Raw genomic sequence first — 14828 nt, forward strand, 5'->3', positions numbered from 1 at the left:
TCATACGGTTCCGGTTTTTGCCGGTTCTACCGGTTTTTGCCGGTTCTACCGGTTCCGGTTATATCGGTTCCGGTTCCTACCGGTTCCCGGTTCCAAAAATCTACAAAAATAACGTCCCCGTCCCGGCCCGACCGGTTCCATCGGGTTCCGGTTCCGGTGCCGGTTCCGGTTCCGATACCGGTTCCGGCCGGTTCCCCGGTCCATTTGCTCATCCCTAACTAGGGGTGAGCAAAAAAACCGGGCAACCGTTTTCAGAAATGGGAACCGCCTTAAATGGTTCCGGTTTCTGTTCTTATTTTTTCGCAACAGCTACTCGCTATATATATATATATATATATATATATATATATATATATATATATATATATATATATATATATATATATATATATATATATAGGTTCAGGTTCATTTGAGACCATTCTAATTTTGTGAGACCGTGAGACCAAATCTAAAAATAATTTTAAAATGCAAAATAAATGGAAAAATCCAAAAATTCTTTTTTTAAATATTATTTTCGGAACTTGAATTAACTAAAAAAAATATAAAAAAATATAAAAAAATCCGTTCTTTTTTTTTTGAAAAATACGTGAAATATTCTAAATAGAATATTACACTGACATATTCTAAAAAATAATTTTAAAATGCAAAATAAATGGAAAAATCTAAAAATTCTTTTTTTAAATATTATTTTCGGAACTTGAATTAACTAAAAAAAATTTTAAAAATAAAAAAAAATCTATTTTTTTTGAAAAATATGTGAAATATTCTAAATAGAATATTACACTGTACATATTCTAAAAATAATTTTAAAATGTAAAATAAATGGAAAGATCAAAAAATTCTTTTTTTAATTATTATTTTCGGAACATGAATTAACTAAAAAAAATAAAAAATAAATAAAAAAAATGCGTCTCACGGTCTCACAAAATATAGGTGGTCTCAAATGAACCTAACCATATATATATATATATATATATATATATATATATATATATATATATATATATATATATATATATTACCATCCATGTCGGTCTTCTTCTTAAAGATCCATTTGCACCCGACCGTCTTACGGCCTGGAGCATTATCAACCAAGCTCCAAACTTGGTTATCGTACATGGACTGAATCTCGCTGTCCATCGCCTCTTTCTACTTTGCAGACGTCGGGCCTGCCATGGCTTCCTTGTAGTTGTTAGGTTCATCCAAATCCACTAGTATACTATCACTAATGAACGTATCCCATTCTGTAGTAATATGAAAACCATAAAACTGGGGTTGAACCCTAACTCTATCGGAACGTCTAAGAGGTAAGGACTCGTCAATCGGTTCAACTGAAGTTTCCTCCTCGAGTTGAGCGCTAGCGTAAGAGGTTACTTTATCGCTCGAATATTGAATCTCTTCAAGATCGACTTGCCTCCCACTGTCCCCTTGCCTTATGATTTCTCGCTCTCGGAAAACCCCTCTCCCCGCAATGAAGACAACAGTATCACTCGGTCTATAGAATAGATATCCAAAGGACTTCTGCGGGTAGCCAATGAAAATACACCACTCACTACAAGGTTCGAGCTTGTCGTAAGTCTCTCGTCTTACGAAAGCCTCGCAACCCCAAACCTTGATATGTGCCAACGAGGGAGCTTTCCATATCCACATCTCGTGAGGTGTTTTGGCAACCTTCTTGGTAGAGACTAAGTTAAGGATATAGGCAGCATTCTCTAAGGCATTCCCCCATAATGTGATAGGTAGCGGAGCACGGCTCATCATGGAATGAACCATGTCTAGCAGGGTTCGATTACACCTCTCAGCCACACCATTCAAATGCGGTGTCCTAAGTGGTGTCAATTGCGAAACAATTCTGCATTCCTTGAGGTAGTCATGGAATTCAAGACTTAGGTACTATCCACCTCGATCGGATTGAAGCATCTTGATTTTCCTGCTCAACTGATTCTCCAATTCTTGGTTAAACTCTTTGAACTTTTCAAAGGTTTCTGCCTTGTGCTTGATTAAGTAGATATACCCATATTTGCTACAATCATCGGTGAAAGTCACATAGAAGCGGTTCACATCCCTTGTGGTGGATCTAAAGGGCCCACACACATCAGTGTGTATGAGATCCAATAAACCCTCACCCCTTTCACAAGTACCAATGAATGGTGACTTGGTCATCTTTCCAAGTAAACAAGACTCGCACACGTCATCGTCCCTAAGGTTGAATGACCCCAACACTCCATCCTTTTGGAGTTGGGCTATGCGTTTCTTGTTGATATGTCCAAGATGACGATGCTACAAGCATGCTTTATCCAAGCTATTGGAAGAATCGATACACAACACATCATTTCCTAAATTATCTACAATCATCACAGTTTCATATATTCCATTACAAGCCAATGCTTCAAAATAGAAAACACCATTAAGATAAGCATTAATAGAACCCTTTTCATTGTAAAATGAATATTTAAATCACTGTCTATATAAACCATGAAAAGAAATGATGTTTCTTGTCATATCTGGCGAATAGCAATAATTATTTAAATCTAATCCTAATCCATTACTAAGCACTATGGTGACAGGCAACGATGTTATGCTCCCCATGATAAAGTTTATCTTCCCATGCTCCACATCTCTATTTCTTCTTATGTAACAACCCGATATTTCAAGTCAATGTAATGACCTAAAGTCATCTATTGTAACCTATTTTGAGATGATAATAAAAATAGTGACAAAATGAAATGTTCAAAAATCTCAATTTGAATGTACTAAGTGGTAGATATCGTAACAAGGTTTTCAAGCTCCTTCCCGTTCCAAGCTTCTCAACCTTCAACTTCTTCAACAAATGCACCAAAAACACTCTCTTAGCCTCATAAGCACGAAGAAGTAACAAAGACGACCATGGTTTCCTTCTCTGGGTAATGAGATGATAAAGGAGGCCAAAGGAGGCGGATTAAGTCCTTTATATAGGGTGCAAACCCTAAAAATTAGGGTTTTCCTTTACAACGTCTACTCGTCGAATCGGGGCCTTTCGACTCATCGATTAGGATCTAAATCCCCCATCCTCATAAATGATCTCTACTCGACAAGTTGGAGCTCCGCAAATCGTCGAGTCATAGCACAAAACCCTAAAAACTTAGAAAATTAAATGATACCTGGAACATGCATTACAATCTTGTGTAGATAGTAATGGTAGACCCGACTTCAAAATGGATCGGGTTCCCAAGACTAACTAATCCCGCACTCTGTGCTAGAGCACTTGTGGAAGAATATCATCAAACTTTGGTTTGTTGATAGTGGTTGTTCCAGGCACATGACATGAGACATCTCTCAACTACATGATATTCAGAACTTTAATTGATGGTATGTGTCCGTTGCGAAAAGGAAGAATGAAAGGATCACAAATGGGGATCGTACTTAACAGAGTGATGAATTTGAGTTTGTTAACTTTGTTCCGGAATTGAAACACATATGAGGATGAATATGTTGTTGCATCTGCCTGCTGTTCTCAGGTCATCTGGATGCAACTTCAATTGTTGAATTACAGTTTGAAATTTCTCGATACTCCTGAGTTTTTTTAAAATGATTCATTTCAAATACTATTTTTTTTGTTTTAATTTGTGCATTTGTTTTCTTTCTTTTTCTTCCCTATGCACAAATATAGGGGATAAATAAAAAAAATCAAAATTCCAAAAATATGTCTTCTTTGGAAAGTGTTCTTGGGAAGTGATATGAAGTTTAGTGTTAAAAGGCAATATGAAATGCATGTAATGCATTGAAACTAAATTGTTTAGAATCTGTGTTCAGTATGCTGGTAAGAACGAAGGATTCATAATGAAAGGACTTGACTGTGTTAATTCATCTAGACTTAGATAGTTACATTTGGACTGAACATACAATGCTTGGATAGATTGAACAATGAGATAAACAAGGGAGCCCACGAGATACATTAAAGTTACTTATCATCTAGAACTGTGGCTCAGCAGTTCTTCGATGTATGGACTTATGTCCTTAACTCTGGTGTTGATAGGGTGATTGGGGGGTTTTGATAAAGTAGGTGGGTGTGAAATTGTTTTTCTTTCTTATCCTCTATGTCAGTCATATGTTGCCCCCTTTGCGTGATCGGAAGATCCGACCTGGGATGCAACATATGCATCTCTATCTATGCTTCTCATTATCTATCTATGCCAGTCATATGTCGTCGCCTCTGCATGATCGGAAGATCCGACCTGGGACACATCATATGCATCATTATATTTCTATCTATGTTAGTCATATGTTGTCCCTCTACGCGATTGGAAGACATCCAACCTAGGATACAACATATGCACCTTTATATCTGTTTTCTCTCTCAAATAATTGAGCACTCACCTAAAGTAAAGAGCACTTTGGAATTCCTTAATTGCTAGGGTATGGCGTGAAGTGGGGAACACATTCTAGTGCACTTAAAAATGAATTAACTGAAGGCTGACTGTAGATCTCACTACTGAATTTAAGTGGACAACAATATTCTTGGTCGTCGTCAGCAAAATGGTCTTTTCAGGAATATTATTTAGGAGTATAATCACAATGTCTTGTCATTTATAATCTGTCCAACTTGTCAATATCCTTTATGTTTAAGTGGAACACAATATTGGTGATTGACCAGAGCTAAACATGCAGGTGTGTATTGATAAACCACATTGAATTGCTTGAAAACTTTGATCCTAAAAAGTTTTAAATTTAGTTATTATTTTTGTTTTAGTTAAATTTGTTCATATTTTTCCACTATGCACAAATTTAGTGAAAGAATTAAAAAAATCAAACAAAAATCATAAATAAAAAAAATTCCAAAAATATGTTTATTTCCGTTTTTATTTCTTTTATGAAAAAAATCAAAAAATATTTTATTTTGAGTGTATTTTTAATTTTATTTTTATTTCTTAGTTATTTCTATTGTGTGCTAAGTTTATTTTTACTTTTATTTTTTATCTCAAAGTTTTGTTCGCCTTAAAAAGTTAATTAAAAAGAAGAAAATACTCAAGGAGACTGTATCAGAATTTTCTGAGCAAGGAGAAGAAACATGGAAATGAGTTGACGGTCATTACACTTTACTCTATTTTTACAAAGAATTTAAGGATTGAAACTGTACAAATTGTTAGCTAGGTAGTATCTTTCTAAGAAGTATCGTATTTAAGGAAATAAAAGTTTGAAACTGTACAGATGTCATGGCACCAGGGCGATGCACCTCGCAAGGCACGATTATCGTTGAACGTCTCGCCAAGGGCCAAGTTAACTTGTTTAACTTGAAAAAAATGTATTGAGATCTTTGATCTAGGATATACAGGGGATGACATCAAAATGGCCATGATTAGTTCTCCGATACTCAACAAATTGTAGTGTGTTCCTCCGTGTTCACACAGATACTGCGAGTAGTCTCCATCTGAGCCAATGTCGGGTCCTTGAACAACTGTGGTGAGAAGGGTCTTTATGAGTTTGTGATCCATAGGGACTTTTTAGTCATGGTTACTTTCAAGACGCGTTTGTGATCGGTAAAAGAACACTCATTTGAAGGAACAAAAAGCGAAGATTGTTTTTCAACACACAATCTTTCAACCCTAGAAGTAAGGTGAAGTTGTATTTGAAGTTATGTGACGAATTACATTGAAGCCTCCTCAATCAATTTGTTGCTATCTGTGAACTTCCTAAAGTGATCTAGAAGAACCGGTTTCTCTGTAATTATCTCTGAAATTTCTCAAAGCTAAAAGTGCTGATTTTCAAGAACCTTTACAAGAAGCCTCTATACCCAATGTGCGTTGAAAGTAAATTTTTTGAAAAGAAATCCAACTTTTCAAGATAAAGTCATTCATGTAGACATTCATATGTTCATCTTGAAGTTGTGAAGAAATCAAAGATAAATGGCCGAAATTAAAGAACGAAGTGAAGATTGAAAAGAAAAGAAAGCTATAAACCAAGGGGGAGATTGTTAGGTCAGAAATTGTGGTTTATACTTTGTATTTTATAGATATTATAGTTCTCGGTCTAAGACCGGAAACACCATGATGTTGGTGGCATTTGAACCAAAATCACATGTGATTTCGGTTGGCCTTTAGTGATTTCAATTAGGTTTATGGGTTGGACCTTTGTTATTAAATCTAGGTATATATAGTGTTATTTTAGTCTTGTAAAGTGAGAGAGACGTGGATGTGTGATTCCTATCAAGCCAAGAACATCTTCTAGAGAGAAACAAGAGAGAACTGAAGTGTAATTATGAATCTTATGTACCCGACTATTCATCAATAATAGTGTGCATTGAAGATTAATCATCTTATTCTTATTCCATATTACATCTTGCATCATTCACTAGATTGGGATTCCGCACCATCATAGTGAAATCGATTGATACATCACGATTTTGGGGTTTACATTTATGTGTATTGGATTTTTTTCGAGTCCAACTAAAATGAAGATTTTGCATGCATCCTCTTATATTTATCTTTATCTTTCATCTCTTTATCAATTTGTTCATCACTCATATTCCATTCCAATTTCAAGCTTTACAAGGTGGGGCTCATAATAAGATGGGTTGTATTTTAGCACTAACTCACCCAACATGGCTTGGGATTGAGGTAAGGGCGGATTGTATCAATCTTGTATGGTTGTGTGATTGATTTATAAGGTTGATTAACTCATGAAAATAAAATAATAAAGTCTTAGGTTGATGCTTCTCTTTAAATCACATGTGAAAAAGACACTTATGTTTAATAGTGTAGGATTCCTTAACTTATAAAGAAGTGAGTGAAGGATGTGGCTCTTTTGGAATGGATCAATATGACTATATGTTAGATTCTTTGTTTCAATAGCTTTTTCATTTTGGGAAAAGATCATGTATTTGGTTGATTCCTTGTTAATGTCACCATTCTCCTGTAGAATGATGCACAACATTAGGTATGCTTGTTTTGAAAATCAAACTACACAATCACAAATAAATGTTAGTTTGTTCCTAGAGTTATGAGGTTGATTAGGATTATCAAAACCTTCATTATGATTGGGAGAACAAGTTTTGTTTCATAGAAATTCAAAATTTACAAACCATTAGATTGTTGTAAGAATGTGAGAGTGGAATGTGGGATAATCTGATCTATGACAAATTTTATTGTTTCGGTGGATTGGTATAAATATGATGTGTCTATTGTTGAGGAATGGAAATGACTTTGATCAAGCATTTGTTAACCTATAAGATTCGTAAAATATTTTATCACATGATTGTTGGTGAATGACGCTGACTTATAAGGTACTAAATCCAAAATATTAAGATTTACATAATTCTTTATGAATAATGAGTAATAATAAGTAAATATAACAAGTGACCATAACCGAATATATTGAGATTTAGCTACATCTTTTCGAGACTTTTACAGAGCATACAAGGAAATGGGGTATTTCTTAGAAGATATGAGTAAGTTGCAACACAATTATAAGCAACGCCAATCATATATTGTTCAAAGATACTCTCAATATTCTCAATTGCCATCATGCACATAATTTCCATGTATTCGTCTCTCTCACAACCTGATTTGTTGGTTTTACCAGTTCATTCTTTAGGTTCAACAACAAAATCTTTTTCTACCAATATACTCTTAAGAATAGCCACCAATTTGTTGTATTTGACATGTGTAGCATCCTTATTAGGTCTAATTTTTTTATTACCTATTAGTACAATTTAATTTAATAAAATAATAATAATTACATTGCAAAAATAAATTAAATTATTTAAACTAGAAACATAAAGATGTCAGAAGTTTTAATTAAGAATTAAATCAAGATTTTAGTGCTTATGGACTAAAAGTAACAACCATATCAAACTTGGTGTCTTTCATTGACTTGGTCGATAGACTAATCTGTAAACAAAATTAAATGATTAGGAGAATAACTGGTCTCTTAAGAGTTTGACTAAGTTCTAGTTGTAAATGGTGGTCATACTGAAAGATTATGAAATAAAGGGGTTTAATTTGTCAATTCATCAAGCTATAGACATAAACCAACTCTTTATTTTCCCTATATTGGAGAGAACATGATTTTAAGAGAGAATATGTAAGCTCCCAAGGAGATTTTAAAGGCATGTGGAGTGTAGAATACATATTTCAAATAATTTAAAGAGGAAAAGTTATGCATTTGATCATTTTAGCATTGGAATGTATATCTACATTATATTTACTCTTAATTTTTGAGCCAAGGTTTGGGTTAGCACCCAAAACCAAAATTCAAAGTTCAATTTGTTATTTATGTGAGATTTGGAACCAGACACATGCACTAGATCGCCAGGAGATAATTATTCCACCATTAGAATGATTGATTCCACCTCAAATTGTGATTTTGTGGAAATTTGGAACCTTAACTTAATGCATTGTTGTTTTATTGTTCTAAATCTCAAATAGAGTTTTACTCTAGCCTTTAATATTTGTAGTAGATCCAAATTTATGAGTATGAGTTTGGAGATATATTAGTTGTATATGTATGATTTGAGGCTTGTATGATTACATTAGATACTATGAGGTTGTGAGCTCAATTGAGAATTCAAATAGTGATTCGTCATTGGAGTTGTACGACATACTTTGAAATCAATATAATTCACAAGAATGTTTGAATATAATCAAATGAAACTAATGGATAGAAATCTATAAATGTTTGAAGTTTTGTTAAGAACTAAATGATGATCTGAGCTCATAATTATCATATCTAAATTCAAGCCTCACAACTAGCGGTGGAAAATAGGGTCATTGTGTCGTGTTTTTGTCTGATACAACACGATACGACAAGGTTTTATGTAACACGAATGCGAGATGACACGATGTTGTGTTTTTTAAACTACCACGAAAATGAACCATTTAAAAAACGACAAACACGACACGACACGACAAAGATAACATAATATAACAATTAGTTTATTTAATTAATATTTAATCATACATAACTCGATAAAGAAATGCTAAAGTGTGTCAATTTCGGATTGAATTTTGAACACGAACATGACACAACATTGTGTTTTTTACACTTGACATAAACACGACACGAACACAAATTTGAATCCTAGTTTCGCTTCAATTTCATCATTTGCCACCCCTACTCAAAACTTCCTAGTTGAACTTGGAATCATAAATTAAAGAATGGAATCATGGATTCAAAATTAAAATTGGTCTTTTTAGATGCTTAATGCATATTTATGAATATCATAGATGCTCATTTGTTTATGAGAAAATAATTTAGAAATACCTATGAAATCTTTGGAGATTATATACTAATATGAAAGGTTGATGTCTTCTCACTATATTGTATAGGATGCTACTTGTATTTGTAACTCTTGCATTGGTATTGCTAGGTTGGGCCCTTTTGTATGTTGGGTTGGACATGTTTGTATGTTAGGTTGCACCTGTTTGTATGATGAGTGGGGCCAGATATGGGAGTGGGGCCCAATGTGTGGGTGGGGACCAATATGTATGGTATGGTGTATTATGCTTACGATTTGTGGTTTAAACATTTTTAGATACTTCTATTTCCAAAGGAAATGACCCGACTTGATTGCACAACATCCCTTAATGGCTTTTTTCCACACTAATTATTATTGTTTTACTCTAATATTTGAAAGATATATTTTACTATGATTGGTTTTGGAACAAATGGTTGTATGGATTTGATGGTTTAAAAATGAAAATTTTATTGATATTTTTGGTATGTTACATAAATAGTGTTATAATGAGTAAAAATATGTAAGCATGTTGCTATTACATTAAAAAAAATAAAGTAGACTTCCTATATAGGTAAAAGAAGCAAATTCTTTTTTTATAAAGAACAACATAAGTGAACTGCAAGCTATGTATGGGAAATTAGCAACAGAAAAAGAAGCATACCAACATATGGAAATAGGGACCAATGGACTGTATGTAGTAGAGATATTTGTATAATTATAATAAAATCATATTAATAGGTTGCAACGGTTGTTGGGTACCAATCACTATTATTAGCCAACCATTTGATGCAATATAGATTTCCCTGTTATTTTGTTGAACTGCAAAATTCTTCTCTTCCGTCGGCATAAATATAAGAGACCTTTTCTAGAAATGAAGGAGGAAGTGAATGTAAAAAGGAGATCACAATAAAATATAAAAAATTTAAACATTGAATAAAAGCGTACAAATAAAATTTAATCATTTTGTAAAGCCAGAATATGAATAACAAAATTTATAAAGTAGCTCGGAAAATAACCTCTGATAATTTCTCGTTAGATTCAACAAATATTTATGGAACCTACAAAACACTGATGAATTTTTATGTCAATTACATAAATTAGTTAAAAATTTTAAATATACATATTATCCACATCACTGGATGGAATGGAATGAGTAATTATATTCCATGATCATGTTTAGTTGACCTCTAATAAATGTATAACTTTTCATACGAATATTTTTATATTATATGCAAGTGCAATGTTGAATCATATTCATTCATGAATGGGTATTCCATCCTATCAGATAAAAGATAAAAGGTCTTCCTTTTGAATTTTATTCAAAAGGAGTGAACCATTCCATTTCATCATACCAAACACAACCTGAAACACCAAAAACCATTTAAAAAATCTCACAAAAGTACAATCATTTGTGAATTTGAATTTGCATTCCTCCGCTTGATTCCCAGAGTCCTTTGCTAAACTGTTGCAAAATAAATGTACAACTTTCAATTCCGTTCATGGAGTCAATAGTTTGAACGCAATCTTATTAAGTTATATAATTATCAAATATGGAGTCGTATCTTTAGGGGAAATTCCAGGACTTGCAACTGCACTCAGAAGCAAAAACTTGTCCTTGCAGTGTATATCAGGAGGTGCCTCCTTTTGAGCTTGCATTGTCACTATAAACATATCATAATCAGTTTATCTTAAACAATTGATAATTATGGTGGAAAATGAAAAGAAAGCTTTTATATATAAAGTAAAAGGGTAAACAGAAACCTACAACATCACAAGAAGAGCAAGGCAACACAACACCAATGTTAGGACGAACATAATACTTATTTGGATTTGTATTTTTCACCTGAAATTTCATTAAAGAAAGAAAACAAAGAATATAATATTTATAGTTTATATGTCTTTGAATTTAAATTGGTTCTTGAGATGGTTGTAGCCTTGTCGGCGCTCAGTGAGAGTAGTTTCAACTCTGATGATAATATGTTGTGAATATGACTAATAAGTTGTTATATAATTGAATGTTACGGAAAAGGCTAAGGTTATGTTTGGCAGACTAGCTGAAAAGCTAACTGGTAGCTGAAAAACAAGCTGATAGCTGAAAAGCTAGCTAATAACTGAAAAGCTAGCTGACAAAAAATAACGTTTGGTAAAAACTAGCTAATAAGACAGCTGAAAGATATAAAATGACATAAAATGACATTTAGAAGAATATGTTTTTTGTAATTAAATAAGGGTATATTAGGGAAATTTGTAAAAAGCTCCTAAAAAGCTACTCAAAGTAGCTTATTAAAAAGCCAACTTATAAGTTAGCTTATCTGCTACTTTTTGGCTTGCCAAACATAACAATTTAAAAAAGCTCGAAAAATAAGTTAGCTTATCAACTAGCTGTGACATGTCAAACGCAACCTAAATTACACACCTTCTGGAATCAAGCTAATATACCAAAGAGCAAAATAGTCGAGTCCATCAATATTGTTACAAGCAATACATATGTTGTATTTCCTCTCTTTCAAAATTCATGAAGTGCAGTACACAATATTTCATCATAGTAGATACTCAAACCCAATCTAATGGCATATGGGAGCAATGCTATGCTGGAATCCTTCACAGATGTTCTTATGTGAAGAAGTTTGAACAAAATAAAATAAAAGCAAAATGAGGACATTATTGACTTGAATGTTATTGGCTTACCGCTTTTGTCGATGATATTGATTTTGTCAATGATTGATTGTAGTGCGCTAATTGTTGATTCCAAAATCCAAAATAGAAAAAAAGGGTTCAAATTGACAAATCCATCAGAAAACACCCTCAGACCTTGATCGCCACTTGAAACCTTAGGCTTTGATTACCATTTGAACCCTTAGGCTTTGATTACCTCTTGAACCCTTAGGCTTTGATCGCCACTTGAACCCTTAGGCTTTGGTTCACAAACCTGCATACAGAATAAGAATTTAGAGCGGTGTAATGGAAGAAGTGTGGAAACCATCTATTGGTAGAGATGGAGGGGCTCATCCCTTTTAGTCGGTGAGATGTCATTGTGTTATGGTTGGAGAAGTCGATGGCAATATTTGGGGAAGAAGACGAGGGTAAACGCCTACGACGAAAGGTAATAGAAGTCAACCTCTGCTTCGTGACATATAGGTTCGATGGCCTTGATGGAAAGGAGTTCGTGTAGATGGAAAAATTAGGACGATTCAATGTTAGTGAGAAAAAGGAGGCGATAATGTGTGGAATAAGTAGATTGGCTGAGATCGATGGTGGGAAAGAAAGTCGATGAGTGTGTGTATCTTTAGCCTAAGTCGATGAACAATACTTGGGTGGCTCGAGTACTGTTCATAAGTCGCACTTAGATTTAATATATATATATATATATATATATATATATATATATATATATATATATATATATATATAATGAAAGCCTATGATAATAGCATAGATTTCAGATCAAGGACAACCATTATGCAGATACATTAAAAAAAATTTAAACATCCACTTATATTTTCTTTATACAAATGCTCTTGCATATCTTAAATGGTGACATGTATCAAATTTAATAAAAATAATAATATTTTAATATATTTATATGATATATATCAATATTTAAGATAGATAGAAGGATATATATATGAAGAAATGTTGGAGAATTTTTACTTTCTTTTAAAAAAATACAAAACTTACTAAAATCAATAGCCAACAATAGACCGGACATTGAAACAAAATAAATATAAATTTAACCATATAAGAGTTCATGTAACTAACTTTTTTTGAACAACAAATGTTATTAAACTTAGCAAGATGCTAGTATAATGAACAAGTCATGGTCATATTACCGAGTAGAAATAACTAGTCATGGGTTATACAACCAACTAAACCAATTAACTTTGTACTTGTTTCTCCTATTAAAATCTAAAAAATGATTGAGAGATAATTTTGTCAAAAAGCTTACAAGGACATATTACTTGGTAGAAATAGTTGGACATGGGCTATACAACCAACCAAACTAATTAATTTTGTACTTGTTTTTCGTATTAAAAATCCAAAAAATGATTGAGAGATAGTTTTGTCAAAAAGCTTCGACTTCTTTGGTTTTATAGTTTCGAAAACTAAATTATCCCGAAAGCATAACAACACCCACAAGGAAGTTATAATAACCGCATCAAAAAACATTTCTTTGAACCATATTAAAGTTAATCATGCTAAGCACTTTATGAAATCTTCCATTATAAAACGACTAACCATCCAAACCCCACCATATAACGACCTAAGTTCAAACCTCCTTTCCAATATGACACGAAAATAGCAATTGATCATTTTCATTTGTAGTATTTGACTTTAGGGGTGTTGCATAAGACACTTTGTTCTAAGTTTTTGTTTCATGTTATGTTTGGCACGTTAATCTATTTTATTTTTCGAGGCTTTTACGTGTCATGTTTTATTAACTTAAAAAATAACTTATAAACTATTTTTTTTAAAACCACTCAAAATAGTTTTTTAACAAACTTATTAATTTTTAAAGAATTTGTTGATTATACCCTTTATTATATAATTATATTAAAAAAGAGTTCTCAATTCAACAATTCTTGCTGTTGATTGGACCAACGTTATTTTTTATTTTATTTAGTGGTATACGTGTTATGTTCGCTGATTGGACTAACGTTATTTTTTATTTTATTTAGTGGTATACGTGTTGTGTTCGCTGCTCCCAGACAATTGGATCAACGTTATTTTTTATTTTATTTAGTGGTATACGTGTTGTGTTCGCTGCTCCCAGACAATTGTAACCAATAAAAGCAGGATGAGTGTGCTCTCCACCGCTTCATTCCCCACTTGAGCTTCCACCGCCTATCTTCTTCATTGTTCATTTTTTTCTTTGTTCCGATCCATTCATCTATTGTACATCTATTCTTTTGTCGACTACCCTTCGACTTTACCACATATTAGGTCGATGAGCGGTAATAGTTTACATGTAATGTCCTTGGATGAATGCTCTTGGATTGACATTTTTAGAGTTTCCTTGTGTCCGGTTTTTTACTATAACTCCTACGAGTGTTATGATCAAAAAAGTTTATTAATCTTTCAATCCATATCAAAACCAGTGTTGCAGAAATCGGCGTTGGCCGCAGATTAATCGTTTGGCGACCATAAACCGATTACGATCAGAGAGCTTGACGGAAATTGTTCAAAATCGGACAAAGTCAGCTTTGGCGGTCATAGGCGGGAATTTTTTAAAAAATTCAAAAAAAATTAATTTTTAAATATTACACCAAAATTTTAAAATTTCAAACTTTTAAGCTTTTAAATTTATATTAAACTAAAATTTTCAAAATTTTAAATTTTCAAATACTTAGTTTTTTAGGGAATCTTAATTTTTTAAATAATTTTATTAATAATTAAAGGTCCCCGATTAATCTCCGATTAATCCCCGCCTAGTCCGATTAATCGCTTATCGCCAGTCGATCGTCGAGCTACCGCCAAACAATTTTTACAACACTTTAGTGATAATATATTATTTTTGAAATCATATAATACATGTCACTTATAATTCTCATAATATCATCATCACTATATAAACCTTAATACAACTAAAACATTTGCCAAATGATTTCTAGCACAG

The sequence above is a fragment of the Lactuca saligna genome, chromosome 1 (genome assembly GCF_052625555.1).
Source record: "Lactuca saligna cultivar CGN05327 chromosome 1, ASM5262555v1, whole genome shotgun sequence".
Classification (NCBI taxonomy): domain Eukaryota; kingdom Viridiplantae; phylum Streptophyta; class Magnoliopsida; order Asterales; family Asteraceae; genus Lactuca; species Lactuca saligna.